Here is a 21306-nt window from a genome sequence, read left to right as displayed (position 1 = left end):
TTAAAGGCTATCGCCTTAATATACGCAGCGCAATGCTCGCGATAAGAGGGAGACGCATGTGCTATGCCGCCTACTAGCGGCGGGCCGAGGTGGCTTTGAAAGAAGCAGACGGAACGAGAGCTGCCGGAAGACGGAAGGAAGCTTACTCTCGGCCAGTGTGATGATAATAATAATTGGTTTTGGGGGAAAGGAAATGGCGCAGTATCTGTCTCATATATCGTTGGACCCCTGAACCGCGCCGTAAGGGAAGGGATAAAGGAGGTAGTGAGAGAAGAAAGGAAGAGATAGGTGCCGTAGTGGAGGGCTCCGGAATAATTTCGACCACCTGGGGTTCTTTAACGTGCACTGACATCGCACAGCACCCGGGCGCCCTGGCGTTTTTCCTCCATAAAGACGCAGCCGCCGCGGTCGGGTTCGAAGCCGGGAACTCCGGATCAGTAGTCGAGCGCCCTAACCACTGAGCCACCGCGGCGGGTCGGCCAGGGTGCAAGAACACGTATACACGGGATCATCACACGCCTGCGCGCGGGGCACTTCACATGACCGTCGGAGCCAGAGCGGGCGCTTCGTATAGACACAACACACTGCGGCGCGCACTCCCAAGGATCGTATGGCGGCTGGGCGCGCACACCACGCACTTTGTAAATACTCAGCTAGCAGCATGAAACATTTTAGCTTGTTGCTGTCGGCCTCGTGGAGGAAGGGCGGGTGTCGTCAGTTTGCAAAGTGCAGGTGTTACCAAAAGAGGGACCCTTCTTTTTTATTTTTCCTGGGCAAGGTTGAGTGGATGTCAGAACAGTTGGACACAAAACTAAGGCTGCCTGAGTAACGGCGACGTCATTGCTCTCAGGACACTGAAGTACCGCGATGAACTATGGCCGTATGGTGTGCGAGGTTGTTACCGTTTCGCGGCCTAGGCTGGCGGAGTTTTTTCCATTACGAGGAGTGGTTCTGAGCCGTCGGGGCTAGCGTAATGCTTGTCGGCGAACTTGTCTTGTTGCGCACGCACTGAAACTGTGTCGCACCAGCGTTTTGTATGTGTTGTGTCTCTGGTTAGGAGAGGCTAGGAACTTACCTAGTAAGCAATCATGCTGGAACAGTAAAATGCTAGGGGAATTTTAAAAAACATTTCCTCTAATTAGCATGTAAAGACAGAGACACTGACGTGCAGTAGGCTTTTGTAATATGAAAGTCAGAAATTACATAATATGCTAGTTCACGAGTCTAGCTATTGACTGTAGTATTCTTTGAGCCCTCATGCTAAATCAATTTTCAGTGTTGCTTATCTCCCTTCTGATGTCGGTACTCACAAATATTGTGTTTTTCTCTGAAAGTGGCTTCAATTTGGAGAATTATCACGTACGCAATTATCACGCGGTGTTAGGCAATGTGGACGCCATTCGTGAGACATGAGGGTGATTGAGCGGCCTATGGAAACGCGCCTCATCAGTCGCATTGTGGAATGACTTAGGATGTAGGCAAAGGACCAGGGCAAAGTCGGAGGGGAAACTTAAGCTCTGCCTTACGAGTATGACGCGATAGCTTAATGGATTACTTCCCGTATATGCAGAAGGTTGTTCTTTACTTCACATTCATAGATCCTTGGGAGTTTTCATAACTTTCTTGGTGCAGTGGTACAGTGGTTAATAAAGCGCTGCGCCACTGCCCTGCGCTACACGCTTGCGACAGCCGTATCATATATAGACCCACACCACCACGTGGCTATGACGTAGTATCACATGGTCTTACGACAACCTCATCGGATGTCATCATGAGGCATCACATCACCCTATCGATGTTCTTAAGGTCAAAGTTCAACCCAAAGGTCACCCAATGTCAACGGGCAACTAAACGTGATGCGTCAAGGGTTCGACACTATAGCTGTGCCCCATGTGGTCATACACGGTTAATGTGGTTGGGCTGAAGGTCGTTCAAGGTCATTCTGCGGCCTACGCGACGACGGCTTTACCTAGCGTAGCGAAGTTTTTCGCTTCAAAAAATCTAGATCCGTACCTGTGGGTGTCTTCGCGCTTCCGTCCACACCTGGAAAAGAAATAGTTTGCTCTTTTTAAAAATATAAGTACATCTACCGAAGTCGTGTCCTACACTGCTTACAATCCAGATGTCGCCTTTTCAAAATACTGTGACGGCCTGGAAGAAGAGTTACGAAAGGCAAAATGGTGTTCGAAAATGGATTTTGCCCACGAAAGGACGCAATGGGCTTTGGGGAGCCGCTTAATGATGCTACCTCGAAAAAATAACTAGGTTTTGGGCTTGAGCTGTGTAGCGTGAAAATAAATCATATTTCGTGTCTGTACAATGTATTCTCGCAGGAGACGGCGGATTTAGCAAAGCTTTTAGAGCCCAGATATTCAGCGCGCATTCCTGAGTTGAATGCTGATTCGAAATCAAGAAATCAGAGACGCGGCAACTGTCTCACTTCTCCGTGAGACTCAGTAGCGGAGGGCTACTGAATAATTTCGACAATCTAGGGTTTTCAAATGTGCCCTGATTTTGCACAGCACATGGGCGCCTTTTGCATTTCGCCTCTTTCGAAACGCGGCTTCAAAGCCGCGCCCGCAGACTCGGAAGGCAAACACGCTACTGAGTCGTATCCGCCGCGATGGCTCAGTTATTATGACGCTCGGCCGCTGACCCGAAAGACGTGGGTTCGATCCCGGCCGCTGCGGTCGCACTTCGATGGAGGTGAAACGCTAAAGGCGCCCGTGTGCTGTGGGATATTACGGTCGATATGACGACGAAAAAGGACCGAGAGATCATTTTTGAAATCGCGAACACCCCAGTATAATATACTTTCTAAAAGATAAACAAATTCTCTATCATATGATCGCAAGATCTCAAAATCGAACTTTTAGACAAAACATTAGTAACAATTATTTATTATCAGTTCCCCCAATAGTTTAAAAAAAACCGGCACAAGACATTTTCCAATGTGGCATGAATACTCTACATTTCACAGACCCTTCATCCTCTACAGGCTGCTGGCACTGTAATAAGGTTTCCAGTATAGTGTAAAAAAAGCAAAGATAAACAATAAGAGGGCGAGTAAATAGGAGCTAAAAGCATATGCTAAGAAACTATCGGCTAATCCTATTGCGTGATTTTGTACCAGTGGAAGCTGTGGCAGCCACGACAGCACGAATAAAATCGCAGCGGTACAACGAGAATGCTGACAATTACTAGCCCACAAGTTCAGATTGCACGTTTAGAGGTGTTTCCAGGTGCTGCCACCATTTCGAATGACTACCAACGGCCACACTAATTCAAGTTGTAATGCGATGAACTGTGCTTGTGTAGTCAGAGTCTATCAGAGCCGCCAAGCAAGCTCCAAAGCAAAGCCCAGCCGCCTGCCCTCATCACAGAAACGTCGACATTATAGTGTCCGTAAGAAAGAAGCAGTTTCAAAGAATGAACACGCGCGGTAGTAAGCAGCACGGCTCTGATGTGGCAACTCCAATAGCAGACTGCAAGGACTAGAAGTGTTTCCAGATGTTGCCGCCCTTTACAAATGATCGCCGACTGGGAAACACTAAACTATTTCAGGTTGTAATGCGCTGAACTGCGATTGTGTAAACAGTCTGCCACAGTCCCCAAGCAAGTAGAAAAGCGCAGCCGAGCCACCAGTCTGCCAGTCTTAGTCGCTGAAGCAATGACGATGAGTCTTCCAGCAGGAATCCGTAGATACGAAGGTATACAGGTAAGGTCGAAAGCAACACGTCTCCGATGCTGCTGCCGCTGCCGAAAAATAAAATCACAGCTAAAACTTTGCTGCTTGAACTTTTCACCCCGGCAAGGAGCCCAGTAAACGGCCGTGTGCATCACACGACTGGGCCGAGTTAATTCCTGAAAGCGTCGAGTACACTTCCACTATAACAGCTTTCTTAGTACGTACGAATAAAACGCTGCCCGCGCCGTTTTCTGATTTGTTCAGCTCGTATATGACGCGGAACACGGGACAACGGCTTAGTAGACTTACAAGAAACTGGTGGAATATAAACTGCGGGAAAATTTTTGAGACGAAGTTGTTTAGGTTAAGCGGGTGATAGTTCTTTCGCGGGGCCTTAACTCTTTATTACATATATTATAGACGAATGATGTAAAAAATTATTTTCCACACTTTGCTAGCTAATGTAAGCACATCCAATAGCCAATTTCGACAGTGTCGTTAGCGGCGCTGAAATTTTAAAAATCGAGCTATCAACCAGCAACGATTAGCATTTGGTCCATTTGGTGTAGCTAGTTGGAGCTGGGCCAAAGAGTAAGTCGATGGCCACTAATCAACTTTCTGGCCCAGGAGCAAGAAATAATTTTTTATCCAGTAGTTGTCTTCCAGTTTCTCTCACTGCAGATGTCAGAAAACGAGATAAAGGGCTGTTTGAAGGACGGCTGGCCGTTGCACATTCATGCCCTGTCTTTTTCTCACGCCTTGCTGACAGTGCGCACTAAACAGTTCCAATGGGAAGTGCTGGCTACACACAACAAGTCTATGTGGGCTTTGGAGGGTTAACAAGTTCCGACTAGTCAGCATGCTGCCATGAAATCAATTATCCTGAGGTAACTGTTTCTATAGCAAGCACAAAAGTGCTTATTTCTCTGAAATATGCCTATACTTGTCTTCTTGGAAGAGCGACGTAAGTGCGAGTAGCCTTCTCTCTCTCCCCCCCCCCCACACACACACACACACGCACGCACACGCACACACACACACACACACACACACACACACACACACACACACACACACACACACACACACACACACACACACACACACACACACACACACACACACACACACACACACACACACACACACACACACACACACACACACACACACACACACACACACACACACACACACACACACACACACACACACACACACACACACACACACACACACACACACACACACACACACACACACACAAACACACACACGCACACACACACACACACACACACACACACACGCACACACGCGCACACGCGCACACGCACACACACACACACACACACACACACACACACACACACACACACACACACACACACACACACACACACACACACACACACACACACACACACACACACACACACACACACACACACACACACACACACACACACACACACACACACACACACACACACACACACACACCGTTTTTCTTGGGTTGCTTAATGGGCAGACAGATAAAGTTTAAGAAGGACGGGTGCTTCAGTAGTCAAATTGCAGCAGCCAAAAACAGCGATTGTTTGGATTACCTGTTAAAATCACTCCCAAGATTAAGAGTTGCACACGGGAATCTGTAAAGAGAAGCACAGTTCAGCCACCAGCCTGATGGAAAGTCGGCTATGAAGGATGGTCAATGCTCTGCGAAAAAAAAAAAGAACCAGGAAGAATTTTTTGCGTTGCCTTGGGGGAATTTATACATTGCCTTGGAGGAATTTTTCCGTTGTCTTATTGCACACAGTGCGTCGACCTGTGACCTGTTATTTTATGAACACGTGGTGGTAAAGAAGATTCATTGTATTCATCAGTTGTGCAGAAATAACTAAAGTGGCAGTGTTTCAAGCCGAGAAATTACCCGCTTCTTCGGCTCTTTCCCTGCTGGGCCGCCGCGGTGGCTCATCGGTTATGGCGCTCGGCTGCTGGCCCGAAAGACGCGGGTTCGATCCCGGCCGCGGCGATCGAATTTCGATGGAGGCGAAATTCTAGAGGCCCGTGTACTGTGCGATGTCAGTGCACTTTAAGGAACCCCAGGTGGTCGAAATTTCCGGAGCCCTTCCCTACGGCATCTCTCATAGCCTGAGCCGCTTTGGGACGTTAAACCCCCATAAACTAAACTAAACTACCTTTCTCTGCTAAATTCATGTTATTGCTTTGCCTCTGTGCGCTAGTTTTGCAGGTTACTTGTTTCATTTTTTATTCTCTTGCTTGTACGCTAAACTTAGACATTATGGTTTGACCTTGTCGCGCTCTAGGAAACTTCGACAGAAAACGTGGAAAAAGAATACATAATACTGACTGCGTATTTGTTCTTGTTTTGTTTCACGTTTTGTATCAAAAATTCCAAAAGCGCAGCAATGCAGAACCATGGCAATAACAAACTAGCACAATTTTGAACACTCTTAGTATTTATGTATACCACTCCTGCTGCGGCTAAATGCTCGTATGCGGTATTTTGATATTATCAAGTAGATAAAGAAATAAAGATATACCTAATTATTCTTGAACTTTGTTCCGACGAGTTGAGAAGCGCTTCGCGTCGACTCGCAGTTTCTCATCTGATTACATTCGTTTTTGTTAATTCGGTTTTAGCCGAGAAAAGTCAGTATGGATGGCATTTACGCCGCAACTAGCTGAGTATCAGTAGGAGAAACAGGAGCCTGGCGGGACGGTGGTACTGTTGACTTGGTTCAAACGTGCAATTTGAGGCATTTCTCCGCTATGTTACACGTCTCTGTAGACTGCGAGGCCGAACCTCCTCGCCAAATGTCGTCTGCTAGCATCGCAATGTTCGCTGTCATCATCTGTCTTGGACAGTTACTTGGTTAAGCAGCTTTCTCCACCGCAAGCAAAGAATACACTGACGCGAAACCATCCATAAGCGTCACGAAAATAATGTTTCGCAACCGCGACGGCAAGCGGCAGGTTGAGCGCTGCCGCCTCACTGCATGCCACTTAAGTCCCGTCTTGATGCTCAGCCCAGCGCAACAACCGAGGATTAACATTACAACCCATCTTTTGGCAGTCAACATCCGCTTGAGGTTTTGTCTAACGGTTCCATCATTTATCTTCCGTTACTTTTTTAAACGTCGATAGCGTTTAATTCTACAAGCACAGTTCTTTTCAATAAAATGGCCAGGCTATAAGATAGACTATAAGTGACTTCTGACCATACAGGAATCTCACTATATATCACCTCTTCCGTCCTAAAAGAAAAAACTAGTTGAACCGTGGAAAAGAATTTTCGCCGAAATAACCCCTAAACTGCGTCTTGAAACAAACAGCAGAAAGTCCGCCGAATTCTTCGACAGTTAAGACAGAACATTCCATCCCCCACACATAACAACGCTGCCACTGCAGTTTCTAGCATACATACGGCGATTCTGATGTGATTTTTTTTTCAGCGACAAATCTGCCACATATCGGTGACCGTCACTGTACTGTGCACGACTGCTATGGCTCCTACAGCTGTGATTTGGGGCACTTTTGTTTCTCGGTGGTTACAAAGTGCAAATAAGAAAAAAAAAACACCAAAACACAGAAACACTGTGCAGAACAAAAACGGCAACGGCTCGCTTACATTTGAAAGTGTACCAAATAAAAGCAATTTGTGGCATATTTAACGCAGTCTACAGCTTTCGACATTACTCAAAGATTTACTTCGTTTGCTTCGAATTTTTGCGCCTCATTATTTTTTTTTCGAATGCAGTGAGCGGGATGCTCCGCTCAAGCGCCTTTCACATTCCAATGGCGTTTCGCTCACCTGGATGAGTGGATGCCTATCTAGTTCAAAGACCACTGAAAATCGCTCTGTTGTGCCGGCTGCACCCCATTGAGCCCCATGTTCACTGACTAATAGGCGCCGATATTAGCCGCCTGACTGGGGCATCAAAGTATACCCTTGTTATAAAACAGCTCATATATCACTTACTGCTGCGAAACAGATGAGACATGCCTGCAAGTGACTAGCAAAACGGGAGATGGAGAAATAGCGTCGGTCTCCACCTCGGTTACTCTTTCTTCGAACACTGCGTCAAATTTTCTAGCGTTTCCTGATGACGTTTATATCTCTCAAGTGTTCTGCGCTGTTTACGGGAGAAATTAACCAGCGCTGAGGTAGCGAAACGAAACAAGAAATAGTCCGTTATTTATGTAGCATTTATTGCAAGCTTCACTTCCCTACCATCGCCTACGCCAGAAAATGTTCTAGAGGCATTTATCTGCCATTTCACTGAGTAGTGCTCATATTCAAGAGTTATGATCGAGCACTGTTGATCGAGCATATCTGGCAGAAAAAAAAATCAAGTGCACTTGACCTATAGTGCGGAATGTCACTGTCAACGCTACACGCGCCGACTAAGTCTAGTTCAGTGAGTGGCCAGTACACGGGACGTAGACTGCCAATTCATTCAGGTGTTTGATTTGAGCTTTCAGTCCTTTGTATTTTCCTCACATATTACTCGCATTATCATAAGCTTGGACCCTACAATCATCAATGGAGATGCCATTGGTCGACAAGAGGGACATCACGGTATCGAAAAGATACAAGCTGGTATGTGATTCGATTGGAACAATTCCAAGAAAGCCTTCGTACACTTTCCGATTTAAATAGCATCGTAAAACAACTGACTGCTGATCAACGTGAGTAAAATCTGGAGTCGAATCAAGAATTGAAGAGAAGTATTTTACGCGTTTCACTTCGTCATCGAGACGTTCCTTGACAGCCTTTGGCATATGCTCGATAAATTCGTCGCAAATGGTTTTTGACACATACGATGGGCGACCTTTTCCTTTGTTCCCGTAGCGTTTAATGCGCTCCTCTAGAAAGGGATCTAACTTGGCAATGGCCTCATGCACTTCCATATAATTGTCATTTCTCGGTGAACCAAAAATTTCCTCACTGCCCCTAAACGCTGGGTTGCGCTCAGGTAGAAGCTTAACTACAACGACTACGCGCTTCAGCACCTCTGTCCAGTAAGCGGTCTAAGTGACAAGATGCTTAAATGCTTAACCAGCTCCTTGTCAAGTGTGCTACTCGAGTTAGAGCGGACGAGCCATGCTGCCACGCAGCTCCGGTGCTCGACGCTATTTTCATGTGCGCCAACCTTTTCTTCTGCTCTTTTCCAATCAGAAAAGCCGTGCGCGGTGAAAGCACTGGGGTTGCTTGAAATCGAAAATAGTTTGCACATGCAACAGTAAACGGAACCTTTGGAGTCCGAGTACATTAACCAGTGTCGCTCGTACGCCTCCCCATTTACAGCCTTTCGCACGAAAAGATGAGCTGACATATAGCGTTTCTGAGTTTTCTATTTCCGTTCGGAAGACGGAACATTTTCTGCCCGATTTGAAAATACAATGGCCCTTTCGCAAGGCATACACTCCGACAGCTGTCAGTAGTAACGTCCGGCCACTTAGCAGATTCACTTCGGAGAATCTCGCAACGTGCCTCTTGCTGCGGGGGTGTCTGTACTTCTCTGTTGCCGCAACGAGAAGCCGTCTCATTCGTCCTCTCGAGGCAAACTTTGTGGGTGGGAACATGATTATTTGAAGCGAAACTGGCAGGAAACAAGTGAGTCGGCTCTCGGAGTGTTGTTGGAGGCGGCTCATCGGGGAGGTTTGACACCTGTTGATCAGCAGTAGTAGAAATCGGGCGTGGCGGACCGGACACCTGGAGCTCTGTGGCAGGGGCCCAGCCGAGTAGCATAGACGTTGCTGACTCAAGAACAGGACTCGGTTAGCGTCGATTGCTCAGAAATATGGACGACCAAGGTTGGCACCGTTTTCACAGGATCCAGACAACCACGATGAGTCAAACCTTGCTTCTTGCAAAGAAACCGTGGTGATGGAGTTGGCAAGTCCTCCACAGAAGCACAGTCGGTACTATTGGGAGTTTGACAGGGGCTCTGGGTAGAGCGATTATACTGCTCCGCGGAAGCTGAATTCAGTAGGTACTTTTCATCTTTGGTAGCTTCTTTTCACACTCCTCTGTAACTTCGCCTTTCGTTTAGACGCACCACTTTGATGCTTCCGACCGATCATTTTCGCATGAATGGATGATAATTGTTCACCGCACCGGGCACTTCGTCAGTCCGACGAGACCGCAGGTGTCCAACGGTGGCCGTCCCGATGACTGGCGCACGCTGCCTGGATGGTCCGTGGCTGGCCGAGAGTGGTGTAGCCCCCGGGAGCTGCACAGAGGGCGGGCTTATGCAAGCTTAGCCGGCGGCTCGGGGCTGAATCGCAGCCCGCGATCAACTTTCTTTCATAGACGCGCGCCGCGTCTGTTTTTTACTAGCGCCAAAGCAGGCGTTCACATACGCATAGAGTTCCTTGTACAAATTCCCTCCTTCTCCGTACAAACTCACTCCTTCTCCCGTTCCGATCATGTCTTCCTATTGGCTAGGAGCAATCATCTGTTCTGGGAGGTTCTCGATTTTTCTTTCGCCCCGTCGACGGCGAGCGCGAGAACGAAGGGGTGAGGGCGACTCCTAGATCGGGCGAAATTACGCGCCCTCCGTCGCCTCGGAGTCACCTTTTTCTACTTCTTTCTGGAGAGTTCGGCGGCCAGCCTGACCTACTTTTTCCATCGAGCCCGCGCTAGGGTGCGCAGCCACAAGGCAGGAATTGGCCCTGGAGACAGGCCTTTGTGTCCAGCTCTCCAACTTCCCCTTCATTCTTCCACAATCCTGGTCCGAACAGTGAACATTCCATGCCCCACGGCACGCGGACAAAAGCACGTGTGACGTCTTCTTTCCTGTCCTGCCTAGACTCTGCCATCAGACTCATCATCATCTGCTATCGGACTCATCCTCCCCCGCCCAAATTACCATCACGGTAAAGAAAGGTCGAATGGGAGGCACTGTTGGGTACTGCAGCACATGATTTGTACGAGAAGGACAGCGGCCGAACTAGAGAGATGGAGGGTGGCGTGGTGGTGACGAGGGAGATTTAGGTCTTCATCCCACATTACACGTTTTAGGTGTTTCCTCCTTGCCCCTCCTCTCCAGACAGCACTGGACAGACGGACTGACAGGAAACCACGAAAACTCTTCCAAGCAAACGCACCTTGCTTCGTAAGAAAGAGAGCCCCGCCGGGGTGGCGGGGGATTCCTGTTTTTCATGGTGGGTGAACAGCGCAACAAAGGCGGGACAAAGGCAAGACAAGTGCTTTGTCCCTTTATCCCGGCTTTGTTGCGCTGTTCACCCACCATGAATGCTTACCAACTCTCCCGAATCTCAGCTTTACTCAATGTGATTCCTGTTTTTGCTGCTCGACAAGCTCTCCCCAAATGATCAGGTTAAACGCATGCTGTTAAATTAGGCGGGGGGCCCCGTCTGCTCGTTCTGGTTTTCTCGCTTCATACATGTCGCTCGAAGTTCCGTTGCCCATGGTTCCATATTCTAAGCAGGAGAATAAATGGGCCCCCTTCTCCTACTGTCCGAGGTGAGGCCCTGGGCTGCAGCCCCCTAAGCCCCCCCCCCTCCCCTTAATCCAGCGCTGACTGCTCGGTTGACGTACCCTCGAGCTAACTCGTTTGCTGCCACGTTGCCCATCATCCCCTCATGTACCGGAACCCACGCTATACTTTTATTAGTGTTTATATGTCTTCTCGTGTGTAGAATACGATTTACGATGCTGTCGATCCTGCCTCTTGTGTAGTTTCTGCATGCTTGTTTAGAGTCCGCCACTATAGTGTAGTGGGGTTCTGTCCTGTTGTGTTGCCGTGCAATATTGCCAGAGCAATGGCGGCCTCTTCAGCTGCCTCTATTCTGGGGTTGTTTATGGTTGCGCTGGTTATTTCTTTCCCTCCTTTGTCTGTTACAACGGCGATCGTTTTGCGTTGGCATCGGTACTTTGCTGCGTCCGTGTATACTGCGCTGGGATTGTCGCTGAATTCCCTGCTGAGTGCTCAGACTCTGGCTTTTCGTCTTTCATGGTGTATATTGGGGTCCATGTGTCCGGGTATGGGTCTTACCCGGATGTTGTTTCTGTCTTCATTATTAATCTTCTTGTCTCTTTGTGCGCCCAGGGGTACCCCTAATTTCTCCATTAGGTGTCTTCCCGTTCTGGTTTGAGTGAGTATGTCTAGTTGCGCACTGCGTCGAGCTTCTCGCAGTTCGTCGAAGCTGTTCGATACTCCCAGTGCCATTAGCTTTTCGGTTGGTGTTGACATTGGAAGTTTGAGCACCGTTTTGTACGCTTTGTGTAGTATGGTGTCGATTTGTAGAGTCTCTTGCTTGTTTAGTTTGTGGTAGGGGAGACTGTACGTTACCCTGCTCGTGACGAGACTCTCTATGTATCCTGTTCTCTCATCCCTTTCTTTTTACTGCTGACTCTTAGCACGATTCTGGCGACTTGCTTTGTTGTATTCTTAAGAGAGGCAATGGTTTTGCTGCATCGTCCTGTGTTTTGCAGCCACATTCCAAGCACTCTGACTTCCGTTTTCTCAGGTGTTGTCTTATTTCCGAGTTTCAGGGTGATTTGGGAGTCGTATTTACGTGTATTTTTTTTATTCTTGCATATTCTGATTTTTCTGCTCAGCACGATAATCCTCTGGCCCTAGCCGCTCTTCATTTGCTGCTAGGGAGCCTGTGGTTGTCCATATTATTATGTCATCTGCATACATTGCGTAGCTGATGCTTTCTATTTCGTCCAGTACTTTCGTAAGTCCTATAAACGCTACGTTCAATAGTAGCGGTGATATTACTGAGCCTTGCGGGGTGCCCTTGTTTGGCACCGTGAAGCTCTCAGATCTTGTGTTTCCGAGGCCTATCGTAGCCGTTCGTTCCATCAAGAAGGCTTTGGCATATCGGAAGGCTCTGTTTCCGCAGTTTATGTCATTGGAACCTTCCATGATGGCCGCATGTCCCACGTTATCGAAGGCTCCCTTTATGTTAAGCGCACGTACTATGTGTTCTCCACTTCGTATTTCAGTTAGGACTTCCTCCTTTAATTGTAGGAGTACGTATTGCGCGGACAGCCCCCTTCTGAAGCCGAACATGGCATCAAGGTAATATCCCTTGTCCTCCATGTAGTTTGTGATCCTTTCATTGACCACTCTCTCGTATACCTTCCCTATAGGCAGGAGGCTAGTAAGATTGGTCTGAGGTTTCCGATTCGGAGTCTTTTGCCCGGCTTGGGTGTCATAATTACCTCTGCATGTCTCCATTCCGCCGGTACGATTCCTTTTTCCCAGATTTCGCTTAGGTACTTGGCAAGTTCGACGATGGCCGTGTCTCCCATGTTTCTAATGTAGTGTTATTTATTCGGTCATTTCCGGCTGCCGTATTCTTTCTGGCTTCCCCTATGGCGGCCCTTACTTCCTCCTCGGTGATTGGCCTTTCCATCTAGGGGTTGCCTTAAGCGTAAGAGAAGCCGGTGAATAAGAAAGCGTTAACCAATGAGCACTTTGAAGACACGATGCACATGATTGAACGATCGTACCCGCTACTGCCCGCTTGGAATCTCCCCTACTGTGACAGTGCCGTGCGCCGCATCAGGTGTGTTGCATAATCTTTTTTAACCAAATCTCCTGTTTATGTCATCGATATGTTTGGCTCTGATGTAATGAGTCTCTGACCACTCTCTGCGCACCTGACTTCTATCGCTCCTAGCGCGTACCTGTTTGTGAGATCATGCGTATATATATTTCACTATAAAGCGTGATCCAGGTCTCTAAACACCATATACCATAGCAAGCAAACTTATGTGCTTTGGCTAATGTCTAGTTATTATAATTTTGTTACTGTAACTGTTATTAGCGGAAAACACTAGGGAGCTTCGATGGCAACTGGAAAGGTAAAATGTTTTGCAGTGTTATCGATAAGTCGACTTTTTTGTTTACCATGTTAAACACCAATGCCCATAATTTTAACGCGGTCTTATCACTTACCACAAATCACAGCTTATTTGTTCAGTGCTTGCATTCATTGACACTAAATAGTGAAGCACTTGAAAATAACATGAATATATTTCTCGACGTGAAACCCAGATTGTTGTCAAATCCCACTTGGTGCTCCTATGAGCCACGAAGCAATAAGCCATTGCTTCCGTTTGCTTCGTCGCATTCAAACTGGTTAAAGGTGCCGTGGCTGTCATGCTATAAAAATGCGCAAAGTAAATTCTGTATTCACTCTATGCAAGAAAGTTTCGATAACGAGACCGGTCGTCTTGTGAAGGTGGGTTATCGCAAGCAGCTGCTTGTCTTTGTATCAGAAGCAATCCTAAGTAGGTTGAGCAGAAACAAGAAGGAGGAACTGACAGAACCCATGAAGGAAAAAAAAATTGGCAGTGGCTTAGCTCGGCTATGCCAGGATATACGTAGCTAGAGGTACGTTTCCGTGGCTGAGCTTGTTGTCACTGTATGTTTAGCAATGAGACATTAGGCTCCATCTCGGCGGTTATGCGCAATCTATTACGCTTGGCAGTCTGGCATCTCCGTCTGGCAAGGCGTTCTTCTCTCTGTTCGGGCGTCTCCGCTGCTCTTTTCCCCTTGTTACGCTCATTCTCTCTTTGTTGAGTAGCCAAGCGCCAGGCGACAACCTCAGGATCGGAAGAGTTGATATTCTCTTGTCTATACCGCCATTTAGCTGCGGCTGGACTGTCCTTCTCTGCATGCATGTGAACGTTGTGATAGAGCTGCCCATTACATCTCCGCCTTATATACGCAATGCTGCGGATGCGACGCGCGGTTCGGGTGATAGAGCGGCCTGCGGCGAGGTGGCGACGAAGCGCGCGACTCCGACGGTGGCGAAACGCACGCCGCACCAGCTGCTCCTCTTTGGTTGCCATGGTATACGGCGCATGCGCACAATTGGCCTCTCCCAGCCACCGCGAAATGCTCGACTGGTAGCCTAGTGTAGCTCTCGCTACGAAAGAAGACAATTCTTCCCTATATTCATAATTTCTGACACAGACTGATGAGATAGGCAATCGAGCCCAATCAGAGTTGTTTCTTCGGGTTCCGAAAATCTTGCAAATATGTTCAAAATAGTTAACACCGAATTCATTCCACAATTTTACACTACAAAGCATGACAGTCAGTTCGTAGCATATGTCAAGAAGGTATCGTCTGTGCCGTACCATTATCTTGCGGCAAGCAATACGTGGCCAAGAGGAGGATATGTATTGGCTTGGTTAATGGTTTATGGGGGTTTAACGTCCCAAAGCAACTCACGCTATGAGGGACGCCGTAGTGAAGGACTCCGAATATTTCGACCACCTGGGGTTCTTTAACGTGTACTGACATCGCACAATGCACGGGCCACTAGAATTTCGCCTCCATAGAAATTCGACCGCCACGGCCGGGATCAAACCCGCGTCTTTCGGGTCAGTAGCCGAGCGCCATAACCACTGAGCCACCGCGGCGGAGACGCATAAAAGAGTACAATAATAATGTGTACGAAACTGTGAAATGCCGAGTTGAAAACAGTGCAGATATTGCGAAACTAAACCTTGCCACCCATGCTTCACATAAACAAAGGTGTTAAGCAAGCCCAGTAATAAGGTACGGCGTGAAATTATTTAAGCCGCACACAATGAATGATCCAAGGACACATGCATTAGAAGCACCTCCACAGCAATGTCAGCAAAATAATTTGGGTTTCGGGCCCCAGGGAAGTGATGATGTTGTTATCATGTACATTTGTTCGTTCGGTTGTTCCTGTGTATGAAAGAGCGTGAGCGTGAACGAGCATTTTTGTTTGGAGCATATTATATATTTCCTTGTTCCAAGCAATAAAACTTTTGTTGCAAGACAGCGCCTGCACTCGAGTGTCTTTCCTTCAGTCCCTGTCACAAGTCGCGCTGTTGCTTTTTGAAATGGCGTACCAAATCGCCAAGCATCAGTTCTAACGTGTTTCACTATAAGTGCTAGCGCACTAAAAATGAATTTGGCGCATGTTTATTTTTCCGCACCAGCTGCTTTTTCCTTTCGGCTTAAACCACGAACTCGAACCCTACTTATATGATTATTAATGCGAAAGCGATTCTAGGCTGTCGACGGGGTCGTGTCACCAAAGCGTGTCACCAAAACGTGTCCGCAGCGATTGTGAGTTAACATCAAACGAATGACTTTGATTGATAGAGGATAATGTGAGGATCATAAACAAAAAAATAAATCTAAACAGGATGATTAGTTAATTGATTAATTATAGGCAATAATGTAAAAAACGTCGAAATTGCGCGGACGTCGATATAGTTAGTGCATGGACGGGAAAGCAACTATGGACGTCAAAATAGTGAAAAAATAGGCAAAGAAGTGAAAATAAAGTTTTTAATGTATTGGAATGTGTTTGCATGATGAGTGATAATTAATGAAACAAAAGGTTTTAATGACGTATGTTAATTATTGAACTAATTCGAAGCGAACGTCAATGGACTAAAAGAGGCAAAGAAACTCGACGAGTGTCGAAGCTATCGCATTCCTCCAATGCAGGTAGCCGCAGCGATCTCTAACGTTTTTTTCAGGAAGCGTGAAGAACAATTCGTTTACCACACAAATAGCAGACGCTACAGCTGGGTCCTATGGCAGACCAGTCATACAGAGCCGCGCTGCCTTTTGTAAATGCCTTCCTCGACAATGAGCACATGTTCGCCCTCTGTACTTTTAGAGAAGGCGTCGAGCAACTATTTACACTTTCACTGCCGGAATGACTGCTCGACATCTGGCGAGGACTGAAATGAATGGCGGGGAAATGTTATTCATATCAGACAGGTCAGATCTTTAAAGCACATAGTTAATACGCTGACCCAAGAAAGCAGTAGTGTTACTTGTTCACACCCTCCCCACGTTCTTACTAACCATGGCAGATGTATATATACAGCGGTGCCTTTTGAATGCCATTCATTTCGTTGTGGACAAAGTGCAGGGTTTGCTAATCTGGCAGCAACCAGGTTTTCATTTCTCGTGATTCTAACCGGTACCGTAATAGCAGCCCAAGGCTAGCATCTCAGCAAGTTTCTATAATAAGCTGCCCAGAAGTACGATTATATTCTCCTGAAAAACAATTTAACGCTTGTTGCATTGAAGGAAAAAGTCGTTGATTTTATGTCTCTTATTCTGCGAGTATTCTATAGGTAGTTCGGCGATGATGTTGAAGAGGGCTAGTACCAGGGTGTTGAACCGCAATCTTTTCCGGGTTCGGTTCGGGTTCAGGCTTTCCGGGTTCAGTTCCGGGTTTGGCTCGACATTCCGTTCCGGTCCTAACCGGTTGATATGGGTTCATGCGGGGTCATACGTGTTCGGGGACGAAAAGTTGTTTGAATGTGAATGCATGTTCAGTCAACTTTTTATTTTATGTAAAATTTATTTATTTACCTGATACTGCAGATTTAATGCGGATTGCGCGCTTTCTTTTACACTGCTCAGCCTACTTCCAAAATTTTTACTGGTGACAATAGTTTCGGGCAACATATTCCACTCTTTTATTATACGGGGAAATTACAAATACTTGAACAAGTTTGTTCTCGCGAAATATGGTGTTAAGGCGTGGATATGTTGGTGACGAGTTTTTCGAGCCGTTGATGGTGGAACATATGATGAAGAAGAAATTCCGAGCTGATGGGGAATCAGTTCTCTTAAATTTATTATAAATCAATCCCACAGCCCGTCTTTGTGCGTTTTCTATTTTCACTATATCTTTTTATGTTTGGGTTTTTGATGCTGTTTCCTTTTGTGTGTGATGTCTCTATGCAAGGAAAGAAGGACACAGTCTGTTTTATGACAGATCTTTCGAGGTGACCGCTTCAGTGTACTGCCAGCGGCAAAAAGAGCAGGAATTTACGACGAGAGGTGCAAATCCAAATGAACTAAAACTTTTTGTTGCGTTAATATGCTACAGCGTATTTAAAATTTTATTAGCATTTTTGTTTATTTCTCAGTTGGGCTGCCTCCTGCGTCACGCCTGCATGTAAAATCGGCTTTCGAGACTAGCCGGGTCAGGATAAGACAGTTATCAGGCTGTTAAATAGTAATGTAAGACGGGAATTAGAGAGTAATCGAAATTGTGCTTTCCAGATTTTTGAAAATTAGGCGCGGATAGGTACCTGAAATCCACCTTTGCGCACAAGTTATGCGACCAGGGGGACACAAAGTCAGATGATAGTTGGCGCCGTCATCATATAATTAGCTAAAATCGATTCATTAACTTTTTAGTTACTGCAGTAAGTGGTCATGGACATAATAGGAACTAAGAGGCATTCGTATTAACATGCATTCAGTTTGGTAAAACTCTCCTAGCAAGCTTGGACTCCGAAGTATTAGTGTCCAAATTTTCTGCTCGATCCGCCTAATTTTCTCAACGCAAGACGGTCAGAATCGACACAAAACTTCTCCTGGCGCGACGCTTCATCTGTCAACGACTTAGAGCGACAGGTGAAGCTGATATAACTGTTTCCCTCCGACTTTCAGCTATCGAAATAGAAGGAACGCCTGACGCAAGAACTGCTTAACACTAGGGAGGAGTATCGCGTATAGACTGCCGAAAGCCTTGAATGCGTAATTACGTGGAATCAGTGGGGGCGACTATCTCGGAAAATAGGTGTTCTAGATGAATTCTAACAAAGTAATGCTACGTACTTTATGTTTTTCATATAAACATTAAGGCTACCCGCAGTGTCTAAAAATTTTATTAATATATTTTAGTTATTTAATGCCTAATCTTGAGTCATCTTAATTGGTGTGCCCTTGGCCACATAAATTATGTGCTGAGGTTTGGTTTTGGTTTATGAGGGTTTAACATCCCAAAGCGACTAAGGCTATGAGAGACGCCGTAGTGAAGGGCTCCGGAAACTTCGACTACTTGGGGTTCTTTAACGTGCACTGACATCGCACAGCACACGGGCCTCTAGAATTTCGCCTCCATCGAAATTCGACCGCCGCGGCCGGGATCGAACCCGCGTCTTTCGGGCCAGCAGCCGAGCGCCATAACCACTCAGCCACCGCGGAGGCTGTATGTGCTGAGGGGGTTTAATGTTTCACTAAGTGTCAAAGTATGAAAATCTATTAGACGTAATTGTGCTCAACCTGTTGAAGCAACAAAACAGCTCTGTCTGCACCAGAAGGATACTTTTTCTTTCAGCAAGGCTAAATGTTGCTAATGTGGTCATTTTGCAAGGGTCTGTTCGCCAGTACCGTTTGTGTGTGGAAGTAGGCTTATACAGAAACAGCGCTAAGTAAGTGGAATAAATACGACCTGAATATACATACAAGTTCTAGATAATTTAAACCTCCAGTAGTTAGAGCGAAAATTTGTTGAACTGACAAGTAATTCACGCTAATATACTATCTTGAGCGATAATATTCAAAGAAAACCTGGTTGTGGTTTTGTATGTATACCCTTTGTCAGAAGTTTAGAACCAAAGGAGTTTGCTTCTGAGCTGCACCGTGTGGCTTGTAATGCATCCTTAGCCACCAAAATATTCTGATAAGATTTTTGGTCCTGCATCCGCAAATGCTACAGGAGCTCCCCCTGCACCGCTTACAAGTTAACACCCTGGGCTCTCCCTTACAAATTTTTTTATACAGTCTATAGATTGTCCATAGACTTCCGTCTATAAAGTCTATAAACTGTCTATAGAGAAACCCTAGAGAACAGTCTATAGGCAATACAAATACTATAGACAGTCTATAGACAATCTATAGATTTATGGCCATACACTATTAGACTTTTGACTATAGAAAGTCTTAGACTATGAATATACAAAAAGAAATATTTATAAGAAGGCAATAGAGTCTATAAAAAGTCTATAGACTGTCTATAGACAACTTTTATTAGGGCTAAACATTTGACAAAGGCCGGACACACTGGTTCCTTAACTTTGTAGCGATGAAAAGCTGTTTGCTCGGTGAAGCAAATGTCTCTGGACTGGCGATATTTCCGGCTTCGAAGCTCGGATCACGACGGATTTTTCTTTAACTACGAAGTTTCTGTGAAACTTCCTTATTTAATCTGTAGCCGTATGACGTAGCTTCCCTGGAAGGCAAGAGTAATTAATTCGTTATTACAAATTTCCTCCATCTTGGGGATTCTTCTAAACACAGGGCTTCTCCCTTACACAGCTTTCTTAGATTACAAAAAAAAAAAACATACGATCGATATTGTAGCTTATCTCCTCGTGAAAGCAGATGTAATTATGAAATACATCTTTAGCAAAGGCGGCTCAATGGTGTTGGAATTTCGGCCACTTGTATTAGGCAGGGGCCGTATTCTATAAGCTGTCCATTCGCGTCAATTTGGTCCTCTGTCATTGGTCACTCAGGTATACCGGTGGCTTTCCAGCGTCTGTGGGAAGCGGGCAGGCCATTGGGTGGTTGGCGTCCTGACTGAATGTTGAACATTACTTTGGTGTTCTGTATTAAATTTAGGCTCACCGTTCTGCATTACCTGTCTAGGTCGTTGACATGCTTTGTAGTTCATCTTCATAATGGCTTAGCAAGTCAATGTCATCAGCGAGCTGCAGATGACTAATGTATTATTGTACTTCGCATAGCTGCAGGTGGGGTATGAGGGAGAACTTGGTGTTTGGCCCCGGATTAATTTATTTTCTTTTTGCTTTTTGCCATTTTCCCCTGTAGAAAAGCGGCCACCTATGCTGGGACAATCTAATGTAGCAAGCGAAACTGGCTTATCAGGTATAATATTGTTGCGTGATGGCCAGCCGAAGAATGAGACGGGTTGTCTGATGGCAATGAGGGGATTTAATGACAGGGACAACGCAGTATGGCAGGGACAACGAGGGAGACACGACACAGACGAGCGCTGACTTGCAACTGATGTTTATTGCTTGGAACGAGACATATATACAGTTCCAACAAAACGAAGAAACCATAACAACCATTCATAGATTCGCAGTCATTCATAAATGCTGCACTGAACAAAGGAGATAACTAAGATCATCCCCCCCCCCCCCCCCGCAAAAAATGCCAGTTCTTTGGAACAAATCGATAAAGAGGGGCTGCTGACGCAGCCATCTTTTGACCAGGCGATGTGTGCGGCTTCAATTATTTCACGTGTTAGTTGGTTACGGTGCTTGAATAAATCCTGTGTGAGAGCGAAGTCAGGGTGGCAAGTTTTGCTGTCACAATCTCTACGGTGGATGCCGAGATGCCCGCGTCTGTGTTGGGTGTCCTTCGTTGTCCCGGTCAAACTGCGCGGTCTTCTGTTTAAAAAGAAGCTTCCGGGCCGCGGTTGCGAGGAGCCGACGGCCGAGGCCCTAGGACGTGTCGAACGGCATGGGCAGGGGAACGGTGTCGTGACGTGTGGGCAGCGTCTCGGGTCGGTGGGAGCGGCATGTAGGGTCCTTGCGTCGGGTGCAGTTCAGCGTGGGGGGTGGTCTGGGCGGTGGACGGGGCGGGGGAACAACGGCGAGGTCGGTTCGGGTCTGGAAGGCTGGGGCACGTGCGGCCGGGCGACGCAGGCCAACAACTCACGGCCGACGACCACGGCTGACGCATGTGCCGTAGCTCCAGGACCAGGATGGGGATGAACTCCGCACCTCACACAAAATGTTACGTGACGGCCATCCGAAGAATGAGGCGAGATGA

The 21306-nt window shown here is 46.7% G+C and overlaps 1 long non-coding RNA gene across 1 annotated transcript; it reads right to left on the bottom strand.

Annotated features, from left to right (window-relative positions):
* Window positions 1–2008: 2008 nt before the first annotated feature.
* Window positions 2009–7777, bottom strand: LOC144111103 (uncharacterized). The gene is made up of 3 exons (XR_013309982.1): window positions 7692–7777; window positions 5296–5337; window positions 2009–2043 (listed from the first exon to the last, which is right to left on the bottom strand). It is a non-coding gene; the product is annotated as an uncharacterized LOC144111103 (long non-coding RNA).
* Between the last annotated feature and the right edge of the window lie 13529 nt (window positions 7778–21306).

The sequence above is a fragment of the Amblyomma americanum genome, chromosome 11, assembly GCF_052857255.1.
Source record: "Amblyomma americanum isolate KBUSLIRL-KWMA chromosome 11, ASM5285725v1, whole genome shotgun sequence".
Taxonomy (NCBI): domain Eukaryota; kingdom Metazoa; phylum Arthropoda; class Arachnida; order Ixodida; family Ixodidae; genus Amblyomma; species Amblyomma americanum.
The sequence above is the reverse complement of the archived record's forward strand: the minus strand, read 5'-3'. Positions and strand labels throughout refer to the sequence as shown.